Source organism: Panthera leo, chromosome B2 (assembly GCF_018350215.1).
Source record: "Panthera leo isolate Ple1 chromosome B2, P.leo_Ple1_pat1.1, whole genome shotgun sequence".
In the NCBI taxonomy this organism is placed as follows: domain Eukaryota; kingdom Metazoa; phylum Chordata; class Mammalia; order Carnivora; family Felidae; genus Panthera; species Panthera leo.
Window position 1 is genome coordinate 80,474,188 of NC_056683.1, and position 19,407 is coordinate 80,493,594.

The window sequence follows — 19,407 nt, forward strand, 5'->3', positions numbered from 1 at the left end:
CCTTTTATGATGCCTTTTATAATGAGAATTCAGCTGCTGTTTTTAAAAATTTTATTTAAATCCAAGTTAGTTAACATCTAGTGCAATAATGGTTTCAGGAGTAGAATTTAGCAATTCATCACTTATATGTAACACCCAGTGCTCATCCCAACAAGGATGTGCCCTCCCTAATGCCCATCACCCCATTAGCCCATTCCCCCACTCAACACCCCTCCAGCAACCCTCAGTTTGTTCTCTGTATTTAAGAGGCTCTTATGGTTTGACTCCCTCTCTGTTTTTATCTTATTTTCCCTTGTTCACCTGTTTCGTTTCTTAAATTCCACATATGAATGAAATCATATGATACTTGTTTTTGTCTGACTTATTTCACTTAGCACACTACATTCTAGTTCCATCCACATTGTTGCAAATGGCAAGATTACATTCTTTTTGATTGCCAAGTAATATTTCATTATGTATATGCCACATTTTTTTTAACGTTTATTTTTTGAGAGACAGAGAGAGACAGAGTGTGAATAGGGAAGGGGCAGAGAGAGAGGGAGTCACAGAATCCGAAGCAGGCTCCAGGCTTGGAGCTGTCAGCATATAGCCTGACATGGAGTTGCAAGACCATGACCTGAGCCAAAGTCAGATGCGTAACCAACTGAGCCACCCAGGCACCCCTATACCACATCTTTATCCATTCATCTGTCGATGGACATTTGGGCTCTTTCCATACTTTGGCTATTGTTGATAGTGCTGCTATAAACATGGGTTTATGTGTCCCTCCAAATCAGCATTTTTGTATCCTTTGGATAAATACCTAGTTGTGCAATTGCTAGGTCATAGGGTAGCTCTATTTTTTAATTTTTTCATGAACCTCCATAATGTTTTCCAGAGTGGATGCACCAGTTTGCATTCCCATCAACAGTGCAAAACTGTTCCCTTTTCTCCACATCCTTGCCAACATCTGTTGTTTCCTGAGTTGTTGATTTTATCCTTTCTGATAGGTGTGAGGTGGTATCTCATTGTGGTTTTGGTCTGTATTTCCCTGATGATGGGTGGTGTTGGGCATTTTTTTATATGTCTATTAGCTATCTGGATGCCTTTTTTGGAAAAGGGTCTGTTCATATCTTTTGCCAATTTCTTCACTGGATTATTTTTTGGGGGGCAGGGTTTGAGTTTGATCATTTCTTTATTTTGGATAGTAACCCTTTATCTGATATGTCATTTGCAATTATCTTCTTCCATTTTGTCAGTTGCCTTTTTAGTTTTGTTGATTGTTTCCTTTGCTATGCAGAAGCTTTTTATCTTGATGAGGTCCCAGTAGTTCATTTTTGCTTTTGTTTCCCTTGCCTATGGAGACATGTCTAGTAAGAATTTGCTGTGGCTGAGGTCAAATGTTTTCTCCTCCAGGATTTTGCTGGTTTCCTGTCTTACATTTAGGTCTTTCATCTATTTTAAGTTTCTTTTTGTGTATGTTATAAGAAGGTGGTCCAGGTTCATTCTTCTACATGTTGCTATCCAGTTTCCCCAACACCACTTGCTGAAGGGGCTTTCTTTTTCCCATTAGATATTCTTTCCTACTTTGTCAGAGATTAGTTGGTCATACATTTGTAGGTCCATTTCTGGGTTCTCTATTCTGTTCCATTGATCTATGTGTCTGCTTTTGTGCCAGTACCATTCTGTCTTGATGATTACATCTTTGTGTAATACAACTTGAAGTCCAGAATTGTGATGCCTCCAGCTTTGGTTTTTGTATTATAGCCAAACATCACTTTGGCTATTCAGGGTCTTTCCTGGTTCTGTACAAATTTTAAATTATTTGTTCTAGTTCTGTGAAGAATGCTGGTGTTATTTTGATAGAGATTGCACTGAATGTGTAGATGGTAGATAGCTTTGGGTAGTATCAACATTTTAACCATATTTGTTCTTCCAATCCATGAGCGTGGAATGTTTTTCTGTTTCTTTGTGTCTTCTTCAATTTCTTTCATAAGCTTTCTATAGTTTTCAGTGCACAGACATTTTGCCTCCTTGGTTAGGTTTTATTCCTAGGTATTTTTATGGTTTTTGGTGCAACTGTAAATGGGATTGATTCCTTGATTTCTCTTTCTGCTACTTCATTATTGGTGTATAGAAATGCAACCGGTTTCTGTATATTGATTTTATATTCTGTGACTTTGCTTAATTCATGGGTCAGTTCTAGCAGTTGTTTGGTGGAATCTTTTCAGTTTTCCACATAGAGTATCATGGCATCTGTGAAGAATGAAAGTTTGACTTCTTCCTTGGCAATTTGGATGCCTTTTATCTTTTTGTTGTCTGATTGCGGAAGCTAGGACTTCCGGTACTATGTTGAACAACAGTGGTGAGAGTAGACATCCCTGTTGTGTTCCTGACCTTACCGGGAAAGCTCTCATTTTTTTCCCCATTGAGGATGATATTAGCTGTGGGTCTTTCATATATGGCCTTAATGATGTTGAGGTATGTTCCTTCTAGCTCTACTTTCTTGAGGGTATATTTTATCAAGAAAGGATGCTGTATTTTGTCAAATGCTTTCTGCATTTATTGAGAGGATCATGTGGTTCTCATCCTTTCTTTTATTAATGTGATGTATCACGTTGATTGATTTGCAGATATCTTTTCAACACTAACTAAATCTCATTAACATTATCTCCATCATGTTAATAGGAAAAACAGGTCTGCAGAACAGTGACATTTTATGTTTAAAAACACATTTATTTAAATGGTTGAATTGCCTCCATTTGAATATTGTCCACTGCTTCCATAATAATAGCAGAAGTTTTTCACAGATGCTTTTTAATAGGTAACCTCTGCTATATCTCTACTAAGAGCATAGAACCTTGAATAAAAACGGCTTGATTTGATATGTGCTAATTGCTTATCAGAAATTACTCATTTGTAGCCTATCACTGCTAAAATTACTTCCATGGAGAAAAATGGGCAATTTTGGTAGGTTTGTTAATGCCACTAGGCCACTAGTGTTACATTTAGTATTCTAAAAACTGTCATGGTCTGAGTCAGCGCTGATCCAGAGGCCTCCTATGTTTACCCAAAGAGGAAGGTACAGAGAGAATCTGGCCCCAAATGTATAATCAAATGCAATAAAATTGCTTTACTATATTATTGGGGTTTTTTAAGTTTATTTACTTATTTTGAGAGAGACAGAGACAGCGTGAGCAGGGGAGCAGCAGAAACAGAGGGAGAGAGAGAGAATCCTAAGCAGGCTCTGCACCATTCCAGAAGCCCCAGAGTGGGGCTCGCACCCACAAACGCATGAGATCATGACCTGAGCCAAAACCAAAAGTCAGACTCCTAACCAACTGAGCCACTTAGGCATCCCACTCTGTTATTAGAGGCTACATTTTGTATCCAACTCTGTGGTGTAATGGTGCCATATTTTGTCTTGAATAAGACTCAAAATACTTTACAGTTAATTGGTCCTATTTAGGGTTGAAATAATCCACTGAGGAACACCAAGTGGGTGGTAGTTTGATGACTGGGAGGGTAGAGCCAGCAAAATAACTGCATGAACATCCCAAAGCTCCAGGGCTGGGATGGTTGGGCTGGGCAGAGAGGAGCCAGGACTGCTGCCTACACAGGTCTCCTTTTGCAGGCTCAGAGGTATAGGGAAAACACAGCCCCCTCCTGGCTTGAGTAGAGGCGCAGGGCTGAGGTGAATGGCTCTGGAGAAGGAACACCACAAGGGCAAAGACAGGGTAAGGTAAAATGAAACATTGATGCACTATGATGAGAACAGTGGGTTGAAATGATTTACATTTCCCTTCTCTGTCACCATTCTTATAATTTCCATTTGGCTTGTGTAACTGGAAAGTCCAGGGGCACTGCCTGGCCCAGACTCTGATGATATGGTTTCTGACTCTCTCACAGCTCCGTTTTCCACTTTGCTGTTCTCATACTCAAGCAGGTGCTATTGCTGTGAAGGGAAAGGTGGTCATCAGCAGCTTCAGGCTCACCTAGTCCTTACTGTGCAACATTTCTAGAGAGGGACAACAACACTTTCTCTCTTCCACAGTCCATACATCAAACATTTAAACAGCCCTCCTGGGTCATGTACCCATGCCATGGACCCATCATTTAGGAAAGGGAGATAAAAACCATGACTGGCACATTCCTATCTTGAAAGAAAGAGGGGCGTTGGGCAAACAAAAACAACCAATGTCTGGGGTGCCTGGGTGGCTCAGTGGGTTAAGCGTCTGACTCTTGATTTCAGGTCAAGTCATGATCTCACGGTTCATGGGATCGAGACCCATGTTGGGCTCTGTGCTGACAGCACAGAGCCTGCTTGAGATTCTCTCTCTTCCTCTCTCTCTCTCTCTCAAAATAAATAAATAAACTTTTAAAAAGTTTTAATAAAAAAAATAGCCAGTGTCCACCAGTTTCCTCAAGGCACTTCTCTTGAGCTGGGATATGTGTAATTCTGATATGAGCTAAGTTTTTTGAAAGACCTTCTTGAAGAGGAGCGGCTCTTAGTTTATGTGGACAGTCCAGGCACAGTGTCATATTCAGTCTGCTTGTGTCCAACCAAATACCTATTCCCTTCTGCCTATTCTTTTCCGAGGTTCACAATATCACACCCCCCCCCCCCGAGGATAGTACTCCTAAAATGTGCTAGTGTGTGTGTGACAGGGAATCTTGAGTGCCAACATAAATGCTTGCAATTAATTTCTTCATCAGTAGGGAAATATTGATAATTTCTGAGCCTGGGGTGAAATTACTGGATTTTTTACTTTTGAGAGATCAGTCAGCAAGCAGTGTGCAGGACAGATTAGGAGCAGAGACAGGTGGTGAGGGAACGAGGTTGAAGACTCTTATAGTAGTCTAGGCAGGAGGGCAGGGGCCTGAATGGAGATGGGAAAAGACAAGGGGATAGAACTAATGATAGTTTGAGAGGGAAACTCTCAGTTCTTGGAAACTGACTTGATGTTTGTTAGCAACAGAGAAGGATGTAAAAATTTAAAAACAATATAATTTCTCAAGTTTTGAAATTCAGAAAAAGAGGAAGGAGATTTGCATTTGATGTACAGCGGGTGATTGGAAATGTGCGTCTGGGATTCAGGACAGAGGTTAGAGCTGGAGAGGAAATAAGCTGAAATAATAGGAATAAGGAGATTATATCCAAAAGACTGTAGAGAAATAAAGGATGGCAAACAGCACTCAGTCAGTCATTCATTCCAGAAACCTAGGAGTCATCCTTGATCCCTCCCTCCCCCTCACTTCCCTGCATTCATCTTTTCAGTCACATTTGACTATTCTGTGCTCAACATTTATATTGGATCCGTGTTTCTCTGCCCTTCCTCTCTTTCCACCTTAGTCCTGGCTATAGACTCCTGCCTGGGCTCTGCAAGTGCAGTGGCTCCTTAAAGTTTTCTTTGCTTCCACTCATGCCTACCTCCAGTCTATGTTCACATGGCAGTAAGATGATTTTCTTAAATGTGAATTGTTTCATGTCACTCTGCTGTTCAAGACCCCTCAATGGCTTCCCACTGAGATTGGAGTGCAGTTCAAGCATCCTGTCATGGTCTACGACGCCTTGCATAACCTGGCCCTCACTCTTCTCCCAAACTTGACATCATTCTTCCCTTCACTCGCCATCTTTCCATCATACTCATCTCTTAGTTTCTCAAACATGTCAAGTTCTCTACCAGTTCTGCTGTAAACTCCTTCACCAACCCTGGCCTTGCTTCTTCTCCTTACCTTCCATCTCTCAGCTTATCTCTTCCCACTCCCTTAATTGTCCCAAGAACACAAAGTTTTGTGGTTTTTTTTTTTAATTGCCTAAAGAGTCATGTTTCAAGAACACACCCCTCCATGACCACCTCACTCTTTCTTCCCAGCAGCACAGCATGGAGCTGAACAGGAACAAGGTGAATATTCAGAAACCTCTTTAGAGGCCAAGGGGTAGGGAACCCTTGGGCCCAATCCATTACCTAATGCCTGTAAAAATCACCATACTTTCCCTTTTAAAAATGTGTTCTAGTTTTAAAGAATATAAAGCTAAAAATTGAATTTATGTAAAAAAAAAAACCCAGGGTATCAAAGAATTCTTTACTTGACAAAAGGACCCATCTCGAGGTTTCTTAAAATATTGATTTTTTCCTAATATATTCAAAGCTTGTAATTTTATTTTCCACAATTCAGTTCACACAAGTTTTCAAGGGTACAGCAATTACAGAAGATAAAGCATGCTTGTATTATTCTGTGTCATAGATGGCAAAATTGAGTCACAAAGGCTTGCTGAGAATGACAAAGGTGCAATAATAGAGTCAAGGTTAGCAACCAGAGAACTATTAGCATTGAATCTTTGCTCAAATCAAAGACTAATTCCATCTCCCAATACTTTCCTCTTCAAATATAGATTACACTCCTGCCATTGTTTTCTAACACCTGCAGCAGACTTGAGTATAAAAATCTTGGTGATTTTTTTGTATAGCACTGATAGGGGATTCCCAGATACTGGTTATTTCATTCCTTAGAGCCCCTCTTAGCCCACGATACTGGTTGTGTTGAGTTGCCTGCACCGAGGCTATTTTTGATAATACACGTGTGTTTTATCCAGTGAGCAATCAGGCGGAGAGGCAGCGCTGGGACAGTTAACTTACATTTTAGTGTAATTTCAAAATGTGAATAACAAGTTCTTTTTTTAAATAAAAAAGGAAATGAAATTAAAAACAAGACTTCAATTTAATCTGGGAGACTTGAAATGGCAAGTTTGCCCCTTGTCAATTTCGTTCTGGTTCACCAAGTCTCAACTATTACAGGCAGCAGGGCAAATGAAGAAGAGAGTGTCACTCGACCCTTGACCTCCTTGCATTTGTGGGTAATCTGGACTCCAATGTTATTTTAAAGGGTTTTTATATTCATAGATTTCTGCTTATGTTAACAAAGTTTTTATAGATATAGATCTGTTTGATGCTAACCAGAAAACATCTGATTACCGTAGAGGTAATTTACAGGAAAGAAAAAACATCCCAAATTCTTAGATATTTATGTAAGTATACACAAATAAAATTAAGATCTGGGACCAACCCTGTCTATACACAGCATCATCATATTGTGATTCCAGTGTAAAAATTAAAGCTAGTCCTTACTCAAAAACATTTTAACATTAAGACAGGCTAACCAGCTTGACTATACATTTCACCTTGTCTATCCTCCCGTGTGCACCAGGACAAGGGTGATAAATCCTACTTAGGCAACTGTTGTGAAGGAAATTGAAGGCCATGTAAATCCAGGGTTTATATTAACTGCCAGGAGCTTAAACGCCAACAGTCAGTACCTACTTAGAAGCCTATGTGTTCCACATCGTTCTCAAAAACTAGAAGGGAAAAATGCAAAATCACACTTTCAGCCCATAGAAATCATAGATTGGTCCTAAAAATGTTTTTAGTGCTAACATGGAAAAATAAAATGGTTTTTGACCAAAACATTCAGTTTTGCCTTTAAAAAATTTAAGTAATTCTAAATGGAAACACAATTTTTCCTTAAAATGTTCACATCTTGGGGTAGGAACAATAATAATTACTGTTATTTGAGGTAAACACTAGACCAGTACTTCATATATATTATTTGCTTAATCTTTAAAACAACCCCACAAAGTAGTATGTTTTATTATCTCTTCTTTACAGATGAATGAACTCAGAGGGGTTAGGTATGCCCAGCATTCTACAGCTAGTAAGTGGCCAGTTCAATATTCAAATCCTGCCTTCTATGATTTCACACCAGTTCTCTTGGAAATGGAGTTCCAGTATCGTGGCAGGAGAAATTACATTGCTTTTATTTTTACCTTCATGGCCCAAATCTGTATCTTTATTAGTCTTCTTTAAATAAAGATGGTCAGCTCTGACATTTGACTTTACCCTAAAAATGGCCATCTTACATGGCCATGCCATTTTGTTGACATTCAGTTACACTTGACCTTGACTTGGTCTTCCTTCTTTCTTCCTATGGACCCATTTGAACTCATACAAACTAGTTCTATCCTGTCCTTTTTTACCTCACTCAAGAGTTTTCTAACATGCCACCTACGAAAGGTATAGCAGACTTATATCCATGTACACACATTGGGTTATTTACAATGAATGAATTTTTAGGTAAAGTTTGTACTAAATTATAACATACTTATTGTAAAGGGCACAAACCGTAAGTTCACACCTCAACGAATTTTTACAATATGAACACACCCATGTAACCAGCACCCATATCAAGAAACATAGTATTATCAAACTCATGGTATTTCAAATGCTGAAGGGGACATTCCTATTTCAAAATTTATGTAAATAATCTTTTTGTAAAGGTAAGAATGCATTTGAAATGTGTTTCATTATGCCCCACTTTATGTTTTATGCATTTTGATTTTCATACCTTGTGTTTTCTTAAACCCATGATACATTTAAAGAGAACCTATGTTGAACAATATAAACACCAAGATATGTGTTGGTGGGAACACTTCTCCCATCCCAACCCTGGATCAAAAACTCAGCACCATATAATCCTTGAACTGCTTTCTTCTGGTTATTAAATTAAATGCGGTCATTTTACAATATACATCTAGTAAAGACATGTCTGTTTTGAATTTTTAAAATTTGCTTATCTTCAAGAAGCAACTCCTCTATGAGGGTTTTTCTTTTTTGCTTACCAGTGGATCCTAGTTTCATACTGGGAGAAAGAAGTTTCCAGTAAAAGCTGATATAATATATAGATATTATATATAGATATATTATATATGTGTATATTATATATAGATATAATATATATGGTATACATATTTATGATGGTATGTGGTATATATGATGTAATATTATATACACATATATGTGATGCAATATATGTAAACATAAGTGATATATGTATATGATATATATATGATATACACCATATATCATATATATATATATCATATATATATTGCATATATATATAGCTGACCCTTGAATAATACTGCAGTTAGGGACACCAAACCCCTGTGCAATAAAAAATCCATGTATAACTGTTGACTTCCCAGAAACTTAACTATAAATAGCCTACTGTTGACCAGAAGCCTTACCAATGACATAAAGAATTGATTAACACATATTTTGTATGTTATGTGTATTGTATACTGTATTTTTAAATACAGTATATTTAGTGTATTACTGGGATAGGAAATTTTTAAATAAAGCAAGATAGAAAAAGAAAATGTTATTAAGAAAATGATAAGGAAAAGAAAATACATTTACAACACTGTACTTTAAAAAAATCCATGTATAAGTGACTCGCAGCTCAAACCTGTGTTATTCAAGGGTCGTCTCTGTATATATATCACATTTTCTTTATCCATTCATCTGCCAGTGGACTTGTCAGCCACATCTTGGCTATAGTAAATAATGCTGCAATGAACACGGGAGGTGCAATGAACATGGGAGGTGCAGATGTCTCTTCCAGGTAATGATTTTATTTCCTTCAGATACATACCCAGAAGTAGAATTACTGGATTATATGATAATTCTATTTTTAATTTTTTGAGGAAACCTCATACTGCTTTTCATCGTGGTTACACCAACTTACATTCCCATCAACAGTGCAGAAGTGTTCTCTTTTCTCCACATCCTCACCAATATTTGTTATCTTTTATTCCCTGGTGGTTTTCATGCTCTTCAGAGTCTATAGACTGCTCCAGGATTGGGCCATCCCACAACATAAAATTATGGTGGGAAAGTAAAATTATAAAATCATTAAATTTTAGGGTTCCAAAGAAACTTAGACATCATTTTTCATGGGAAGAGCATGCAGGCCAGGGGTAAGGGGTTAAGTGATTTGGGCTCTACCATCCAGTAACGTAGTCATGAAGCTAGAGTGAGAAGACAGCAGTCTGAGGCTCAGCTTAGAGTTTATATAATACTTCCATTCTCTATCTCTAACTTAAAATCAAATTATATTGTGTTTAGAGTTACTTTTTTTTGCATTAGATTTATTTTGTGCACAAAGCAAAAATTGAGAAAGTATGGACATGAAGAACATAATTTAATATTTTAGTTTATTTCTTTGAAGTCTTTTTGTGTTTTGTACATATGTTATTTTGTACATATTGCTATTTATATGTGATTTTATATCCTGCTTAAAATGTGGTTTTTTAAAATCATGCTATGGTAAGCTTGGTTTTACGGTTAACAATAAGCTCCTAGTGAAAGTAGTTTCATGTTGAAACCAAGTTTATCAATGCTATAAAAGCTACAGTGGTTGCTAAGAGAAATTGATACTTTGTTCCCATAGGAACTATCATTTTAAAATACAGAATCTCTAGATTCAAAAGATAGAAAACTTAAGTTTGGGATGGGAAATATTTTACCCTTCCTAGAAAAATGTGAAAATTACTATCCTTTGATTGAAAAGCATGGTCATTTGGTTGCAATCTCCTGAGTGTTCTAGGTGGGTATTTCTCTCTCAGCTTTCCTTGTGTTGGAGGTGATTCAGGGTGATCATGATAGGAGAGTAAGGGAAATGAAACTAACTAATGGTCAGCCACTCCTAGAGCAGAGAAGTTGTTAGAAAAAGCAAGCCTGCACCTTGCATTCGATAATATCTAAACTGGTGTTTAGGTGCCCTTATTAGAGAAAGGAACAAAGGGAAGAGATTTTTATATCAAGTTGCTCTATAGCATTTAGGCACCAGTATGACTTTTACATCCAGGCATTGTCTCTTAACTTTAAGTTAAAGATAATGATTTTGAGTGAGTGGAAAAACAGTTCTACCTAATTCTGCTCAGAAACCAAGGATGAGAATGAGATGGAATTGAGAACAACTGTAAATGTAAACTCAGCGGCAAACAGTTCCTGGATGGGCACTATTCCCTGAATCCCTCTCTGAGTAGCACTTGTCTATGATACTATGGGCAGTGGCTCAACTGCCTTACCTTCACTGTCTGACTTCTCCATTCCTCTACTGGTGTGTTCTACATCACACACACACAGACACACACACAGACACACACACACACACACACACACACACACACAAACACTCCCATGGTTGCCTCAGTGTCTGCTTCTGAAATTATATAAGCTAAAACATATTGAAAGATTCTGAGAATAAAATCTACTGAGTGGTATTATGAACTGGAATTACCACTGGAGCAGATGCATACAAACACATTTAATTAGTCCTTGTGACGGATGCTATGTTGTTTGGCCCCCACTCCTTCCCCTTAAAGACCTACTGCCCCAGCTTTTGGGAGTACTATTGGCAGACAGCCCTCACCAGGGGTACCACTATTTAAGATTAGTTTTGGCTGAAGATAGCTACTTCCCTCAAGGTCACACCTCCTTCCTGGGTTGGCTCCCATCCAATGACAGATCCAAGTGGGAGTTTAATGGCCTGGCTCTCTCAATTCATTTGGAGAGCTCCGAAGGGTCACCTCATTTTCAGAACTCCCTGCCAGTTCAGGTGAGGCATTTCATTGAGACCACACCAAGGCTTGACTTCTCCTTCTGCCCCACGCTGCTCCTTCCTGTTTCTCCGATGATCCCAGCAACATTCCCTAAGAAACCTCCCACCTGCTAATCTCCATCTCAGAGTTCATTTCCCTGGAAACTCAACCTGTGACAGAATTGAGGAGCACCTACTGTGCACTAGACAGTATTCTGAGGGATACAGTGAAGACCAAATAAGCTTTCTGCCTTTGCGTTTTATTTGGAAGGAGCTCACATTCTAGAGCAAGAGTCAGTAAACTTTTTCTGTAAAGGGCCAGAGAGTAAATACTTTAGGCTTTGTGGGTCATATGGTCTCAGTCACAGCTATTCAGCTCTGCCACTGTACCATAAAAGCAGCCTTAGGGGCGCCTGGGTGGCGCAGTCGGTTAAGCGTCCGACTTCAGCCAGGTCACGATCTCACGGTCCGTGAGTTCGAGCCCCGCGTCAGGCTCTGGGCTGATGGCTCAGAGCCTGGAGCCTGTTTCCGATTCTGTGTCTCCCTCTCTCTCTGTCCCTCCCCCGTTCATGCTCTGTCTCTCTCTGTCCCAAAAATAAAATAAACGTTGAAAAAAAAAAAAAAAAAAAGCAGCCTTAGAAATATATAAATGATTGGACAGGGCTGTTTACCAATAAAACTTTATTTACAAAATAAGAGGTGGGTTGGATTTGGCCCATGGGCTATAATTTGCTGACCCCTGTTCTAGAGAGCAGGGCACAAGGAAACCAATAATTAAGCAAGAAAAATCTCAGGCAGTAATAGTACAATAAAAGAAATAAATTAGGGTGATATGATAAAGAAGCACTATTATTGCTTTATAAATTTAAATTATTTTTTGATAAGTAATATATTCATATGAATCAAAACCCAAAAGGATCGAAAGAGTATTCATTTGCAAGTATATGTCCTGATTCACTTTGACCCCCGATAGAAATAAATTTATTTACCACTTTTGTGTTTCTTTTCAACATAAGCAATTACAAATACATATCCTTATATACATCCTTATCCCTCCTTTCACGAAATAGTTAGCATATGATGTGTCTTGTTTTGCACCTTACTGTTACTCACTTAGTATGTCCTGGAGATCGCAGAGATCATCTCCATTTGTTTTTCTATATCTGAGTACTATTCCCTAATATGTGTATGATGGTTTATTTAACCAATTCTCTATTGTATTAGGGTTCTCCAGAGAAACAAAACCAATAGAGAGAGAGAGAGAGAGAGAGAGAGAGACAGAGTGTGTGTGTGTGTGTGTGTGTGTGTGTGTGTGTGTGTGTGTAGGAACTGGCTGATATGATTTTGGAGGCTGACAAAGTCCCAAGATCTGCAGAGTAAGTTGGCAAGCTGCAGACCCAGGAGAGCTGATGGTGTAGTTCCAATCTGAAGGCTGGCAGCCTGAGAGCCAGAAAGAGCAGATATTTCAGTATCAGTTCAAAGGCAGGGAAAAGCTGATTGTCTCTTATTGCAAGGTGGGGAGGGCTGAGGAGGGTCAGCCTTTTTGTTCTTTTCAGGCCTTCAACTAACTGGATGAGGCCCATGCACAATAGGGAGGGCAATCTGCTTTACTCAGTCTGCCGATTTTTTTTTAACATAGTCTTCACACCCAGTGTGGAGCCCAATGCAGGGCCTGAACTCATGACCCTGAGATCATGACCTGAGCTGAGATCAAGAGTTGGATGCTTAACCAACTGAGGCACCCAGGCACCCCTTAGTTTACCAATTTAAATGTTAATCTCATCCAAAAACACCCTCACAGAAACACCCAGAATAATGATTGACTAAGTATCTGGGCATTCTGTGACCCAGTCAAGCTGACACATAAAATTAACCATCACATGCTCTTGGGTTGTTTCCAAATTTTTGCTATTTCTGCAATAATACTGCAGTGGGTGACCTTGTATATATATTGTTTCATAGTGTGCAGATGTATGGATCTGTAGGATGAAGTCCCAGAAGTGGGATCACTGGGTCCAAGCAAGTAACTTTGATAGGGATTGCCATGTTGCCATCCATGAGATTTATTCTAATTTGCAGTCCTTCTAGCATATGCAAGTGATTGTTTCCCCACAGCCCTGGCAACAATTATATTATCAAACTTTGAGAAATGTTTGCCAATTTGAAGTGGTATCATCATGTAGCTTTGATCTGAATTTTCTGTGTGTGAGATTGCACGGTTTTTGGTGTGTTAAAGAACCATTTGTATTGCTTTCTTGGTGAATTTTATGTTCACATCCTTTGTTCAGTTTCTGTTGGGCTTTTGGACTTCTCTCAATTTGTTAAGACTCACTCAACATTGAAGGGCTTGACCCACTATGATTTAGATTGCAAATATTTTCTTAGTTTGTCAGTTGTATTTTGTGCTAATGTTGCTTTTGTATCAATTTGCCTCAATCTTTTCTTTTATGGTTTCTGGTTTTTGAACCCTGACTAGGAAGACTTTTGAGGGGTCTTTCAGATGGGGTGCTCAGGGATGATAAGGCCACCCTAATTATTTGCTTGTGTGCTGGGGAAACATTTGGGGGCAAGGAAGTAGCTGTGGAAAATCAGAATGTAGATAATTCAACCCAAATGAGAAAGAACACTAAAAATAAGTTTTGATCCATTGTAAACATTTAAAAAGTAAGGTAAAACAAATAATATCAGAGAATCACACATAATAAAAGTAATTATATTGATTCCAGACTTAAGACACATAATCTTTTGGGGGGGGTGGAAAGTTTAGAGTTTGTAATAATTTCTCCATCTGAACCAGAAATGCACAGATTTGATGTGTTTTCATAAATACAGCTTGACTAATTTAAAATTGATTTTAAAATCTTGCTGTTTCATCTTCATAAATTGAAAAGCAGGTTTGCTTATCCTGGTAGCCTTTTATGGTACTTGAATAGTGGTCTGACTACTTTTAGAAATGAATAATGGATTAAAAGTACACTTTGCAGCTTACATTAGTTACTTTTGTAATGCAAAATAGAAGCATGATAATGTACTATTCAGCATGCTTTAATATGATTTATACATACACTACACAGCATAAGTAATTCATTATGCCCTTCACAGTGCATTTCCTGGGCACAGAAGCTCATGTTTACCAGTATTTCATCTCATAATCAGGTTGTCTAACGGAGGGGGTCTGCGACTATGAGTGGGGATTCCACACTCCACTCGCACCCTGACTCCTTCAATGACCTTAGGCAATATTCTTCTGGGTCTGGGCCTAGGTGCTTATAAAAAAATGAATGGATAATACCTTATGGATCCAACTCAGAGGAAGGGACTGTGGACTAATAACTTTAAGGCTGTAAACAGCTTTGAAGTCTGGAATTAAATAGGCTTCATAGTATGATTATTATTATTCCAGGAATTATCATACTTTGGAAATAACACTCTACGATGGTCATTTAATAAGGCAGCAGTTCATCGCTCTGCATCTGAGAAGAAATCATCTATTGCTTCATAAATAGCACCTTGTCACACACTGTATTTTTCTATTTGCAAAGTGTAGATTTACTGAATAGCATAGGTGATGGCCCTCAACATCAGCTGCCTTTAAAACCAATTGCATTCCATTTTTAGAATGAACATGTACAGATTGATTGAAGCTAGTGAGTTGGAGGTGGGGGAGTGGTTCTGAGAAGCAGACCTTGCCCTAACATTTGTGGGGCCTGGGGCAAGAGTACAAATGGAGGCCCACATACCATATGTTTAAATATTTAAATGGTATAGATCAAGCTAACAGACTGTTAAATAAAATATGTTCTATCCTCTTTCTTCCACAAATATATCTTCATAATGACCTGGAAGGCCAGGTTTGAATTTTAGATTTCTCTGAAGGTCTCTGAAAACTTATAAATCACATTTCTCTTTTTTCTCCCCTATTGCCTGGTGTCAGTATGATAGGAACCAGTAACAGTCACCAGACCAGAATTTGAACACACACATCCTTAAGGTAGGTTTCAAACTCTGTACCTATTTATGATATGCAAATCGTGTTTCTTTTTTGATAACGCTGATGACTGTCTCTATGAAAATGGGAATCCATTAGAATAACTGAAACCTCTAAAATAGTGAGATTTGTGCCTGTGAAAAATGCTTTGACACAACATGATTCCTTTGCCAATCTAGATTTTGACCTGGTCTATTTAAATTCTGCTGGGAACATAATTTTCACATCAAACTTCCATTGTAAATTGTAGGATGAGTAAAATATGCAGGTTTTGCATAGAAATATTATTATTATTATTATTATTATTATTATTATTATTATTATTGTTTGCCTGACACATAAACTGTTACTTCAGATTCGAAGGAATCTTCTTGGTCAAATAGATCTAATATGGGGGATGATATAATAGAAAAATTTATATCCTTAGAGAATGCACCTTAAGCAGTTTTATTTTATAGCTGATATTTTTATTTTTGCTTGGGTATACGATTCTTGTTTATCAAGACTCCACTTTCTTTGTTAAAATGTAAAATGCATGTTGGGCAAATGCTCCAGGGCAATTTGCATAAAAAGTGATGACAAAGAGCAATTAGTACTTCATTATTATGCAGTGAAATGCTACTTTGCTCAAAAGTGACTGTAGTTTCTCCCCCCCCCCCCCCAACCCCCTTATAAATCTGGTACAGCATTGTTCTAAAAATAGTACATAAGAACCCTCTGTTTATAAATCAGTGTCTTTGACTTTCCTGTAGAAATCCAGGGGGGGGTGGGGGGGGGGAATGCAAGCACTAAATAAAGTTATTACCCCAGATCTTTATAATGAAAAACAAGCACCAGAATTCTGTTAGATAAGACAGGTCAGAAGATTTTAATGTCTCCTCAGATTAGTGCCATATCTTATTTTACCCCTTGGGATCAGCTTTCAAAGCAGGCTCAGATCATACATTGATAGCAACATCCCCCTTCCCCCCAACACACATACTGCCTCACATGCACACTCAGAAAAGGGTCATGCCACACACCACTACACTGCAGAGAACAAACAGTCCCAAGGTATCTCTAGTTAGGAAGGCTTGATTTTTGAGTACAGATTTCATTACCATGAAATTCCTTTAGGGCAAAAAAAGAATTGCATCAAAGAAGCAGTGTGGGGAGGCAGACTTTGTAAATATTCGCCCCATCACCTGTGTTACCAGGCTCTGCCTCTCTTTAATTTGGCAGGAAAAGCTCTTTTTTTTTCTCTTGTTGAGCCAACATATTATCTAAAACTCTAGAAGCCAAAATGTGCCAACACTCTGTGTGTGTGTGTGTGTGTGTGTGTGTGTGTGTGTGTGTGTGTGTGAGAGAGAGAAAGAGAGAGAGAGAGAGAGAGAGAGAGAGAGAGAGAGAGAACCTAGTAATTGGATACTGGCAGAGTGAGAAGGAGACATGAGAAACTGTAAAACCTTTGGAAAATGACCTCATGAGGCTGGAGATGTTCATGGATTACAGTATTTCTCTTTGGAAGTCCCCAAGCAGACTTGGGGAGGAGGGAGGAAAAAGGGATAGAGGTGGGAGGTTGGTAGATACTACACTGCCTTATTTTTGGTTCTCCCTCTACCTGACCCTCTGTGGCCCAGACCAGATCAATGAAATTCCCACAACCACAATCCTGGCTGGCATGGCTCCAAGAAGGCTAACCTAACCTGCTTTGCTTGCATCCTAAGGGGTCTGTCAATCCTAGGAGGCTGGGATCAGCCTCATTACCTGCAATTTAGGCTCAGGGGCTCAGGGCTGTGTGGCAGGTCTCAGAGAGTGAAGGAGTGGGGATAGACACTTAGGCACATGCTTTATGAGCATAAGTAACTCGGACAGTGGAATACCCTTCACCCAGATTTTACTTACTCTCTCCTTTGTTCTTGTTCACCTCAGGCCACCAGTGAAAAGACTATAGGGTCATATAACTCATACCATTTCAAGGATTCATTGTCTAACTGCAGGTAATGTATGATCATTTTATATACTGCCACATATTCATTATTCATACAATTTTCTATTAATTTTTAATGCATCCAAGTTCCTAGTTATTTAACATATAATGCAATTGGCCAGAAGTCTTCATAAAGCTATGAAAAGTGGCTCTGAGGTACTCTTCCATAGCATCTCAATCTATTAACCAGCTGATGAGACAGTACTGCTCTTAACCATGGGCAAGATCCCTGCCTTGGGTCACCACACCACAGAAGTCCTCATGGTTTGGATGACATTACTTGAAGTCCCCAGCTGCAATGCTATTTCGGTTTCAGTGTCCAAGTCAGATCTCATTTCTCCCCTTTAGGGCAATGTGCTTCTCTCTAGCCAGCCTATGAGGTTGACCAGATATCTACAGGAGCTCCAGAACTCATGCTTATGTATTTTCTTGAAGCCAAAGTGGGGCCTAATTCAGGAGAGCAGCTTGGTCAGCATTTGTTCCCACTGACCCTGGGCAGCAAGTTATTTCTTTTGTAATATTGCATGACATCGGACCACTAGAATGGTGCTGACATGCTGATTTGGAGTAACTCTCGTTCACAGGGGATGAAGGAGATAAGAATGTTCACATCAGGCAATAAATACCATTATTTTAAATCTTCATCAGTAACATGGGTTCATTTTCCAATAAAATTATTGATACACATATGGACCTGCGAAATACATTTGCCTAGGGCTCACACTCCCCAGGGATAGCCTTATCCTAGGGAACCACTGTAGGTTCTTGAACAAGGACTGATGTGGACTGAGTATTTAGAAAAGGAGATGCTGGTGCTGGAGAAGAGCAGGGAGAGGGCTGTGGCGTCCGCCAGGCTAAGAGGAGTCAGTGCAGAGAAGTGAAAGCACTCTAGATTAAGTACTTCATTTCCCTTAGGAGTCTCCTAGCTCTATTTGTTTGGGATTCTAATGTGGCCTGAGGCAATAAGGGCCTTGATGTGATGCTGCTGGAACCTACAGTGGAAAGAAGTGAAGAAATATTTTAATGTAATGCCAGCGCAGGTAAAAATGATAGTGTGTGTGTAACTATGTGTCAGGTGTCATTCTGAGCACTTTGCACACTTGGGCTTTTTCAGTCCTCATGTCAATCTTTATTATTCACATTCTCCAGGTGAGGAAACAGAATTAGAGAAAGTTGAATAACTGGCCAAGGTGACATGCTACTGTTATTGGCAAATTGTAGAGGATCTGAAGATGTGGGAGGGATCACAGGTTTCTCCATGTGTTCAAGGCTGGAGGTCAGGGAACACAATTTGGGTGGTTTTGTGGTTAGTTTGCTTGCTTTGTTTTGTTTTCTCACTGGTTATGGCAGTGAGGGCATTGGGACAATGAGTGTCTAAGTATCTGTGATAGTGAGTCACCAGCATAGAAATGTCCTGCAGAGATTTGGAAATACCCCCAGAGATCAGATGAGAGGTTGGCCTGGAGATTGTGGATGTGGAATCATCAGAGATGAGGGGTACAGTTATGTGAATGGGAGAGGTGACTAACCTCCAGGATACAGTGGGCAGAATTTCTTAAGAGAACCAGCTTGGGAGGGAGAGCTCTGTGGGCAAGACTCCAGCATCAACTCAGCAACTAAAATCCCCAGCCACTTTTGAAGAACTGTTCTATTATATAGTTTGGTCAGCAGCTCAGCTCCATATTTTCACCCACCACAATGTTCAGATCAATACTCTCGGTCCTCATGATTTACTGAACCTGAATTTCTCTAACTGCTCCATTAACTCTTTGGAAAGGTTTCTCCCTTTGTTAGCACTGGATCATGATTTTCCATAAAATTTGCCCTTGAGCAAGCAACTCTCTCATCATTCTCGCTAGGGAAATTGTCTTGCTCCTGCCCCACCCCCCAACTCTCCAGCCTTCTTCGCTTTCTTTAGAACTTTGTTTCATGAACCTGCATTTTGCCTGCTAATTAGTGTTTTTGAATATACACTTGCTATTGAGCTTGGAATCTATGGGGGTTTCTCTGAAACCAGTTTGTGACTTCC

The 19,407-nt window shown here is 39.1% G+C and overlaps 1 long non-coding RNA gene across 1 annotated transcript in view; it reads left to right on the forward strand.

The window, feature by feature from the left end:
• The window catches only part of LOC122220178, a 90,716-nt gene that overhangs the window by 14,398 nt on the left and 56,911 nt on the right, over positions 1-19,407 (forward strand). The window contains exons 3-4 of the long non-coding RNA XR_006202703.1: positions 15,356-15,412; positions 17,321-17,388. This is a non-coding gene — a long non-coding RNA (uncharacterized LOC122220178). The remainder of the gene's footprint in view (positions 1-15,355; positions 15,413-17,320; positions 17,389-19,407) is intronic.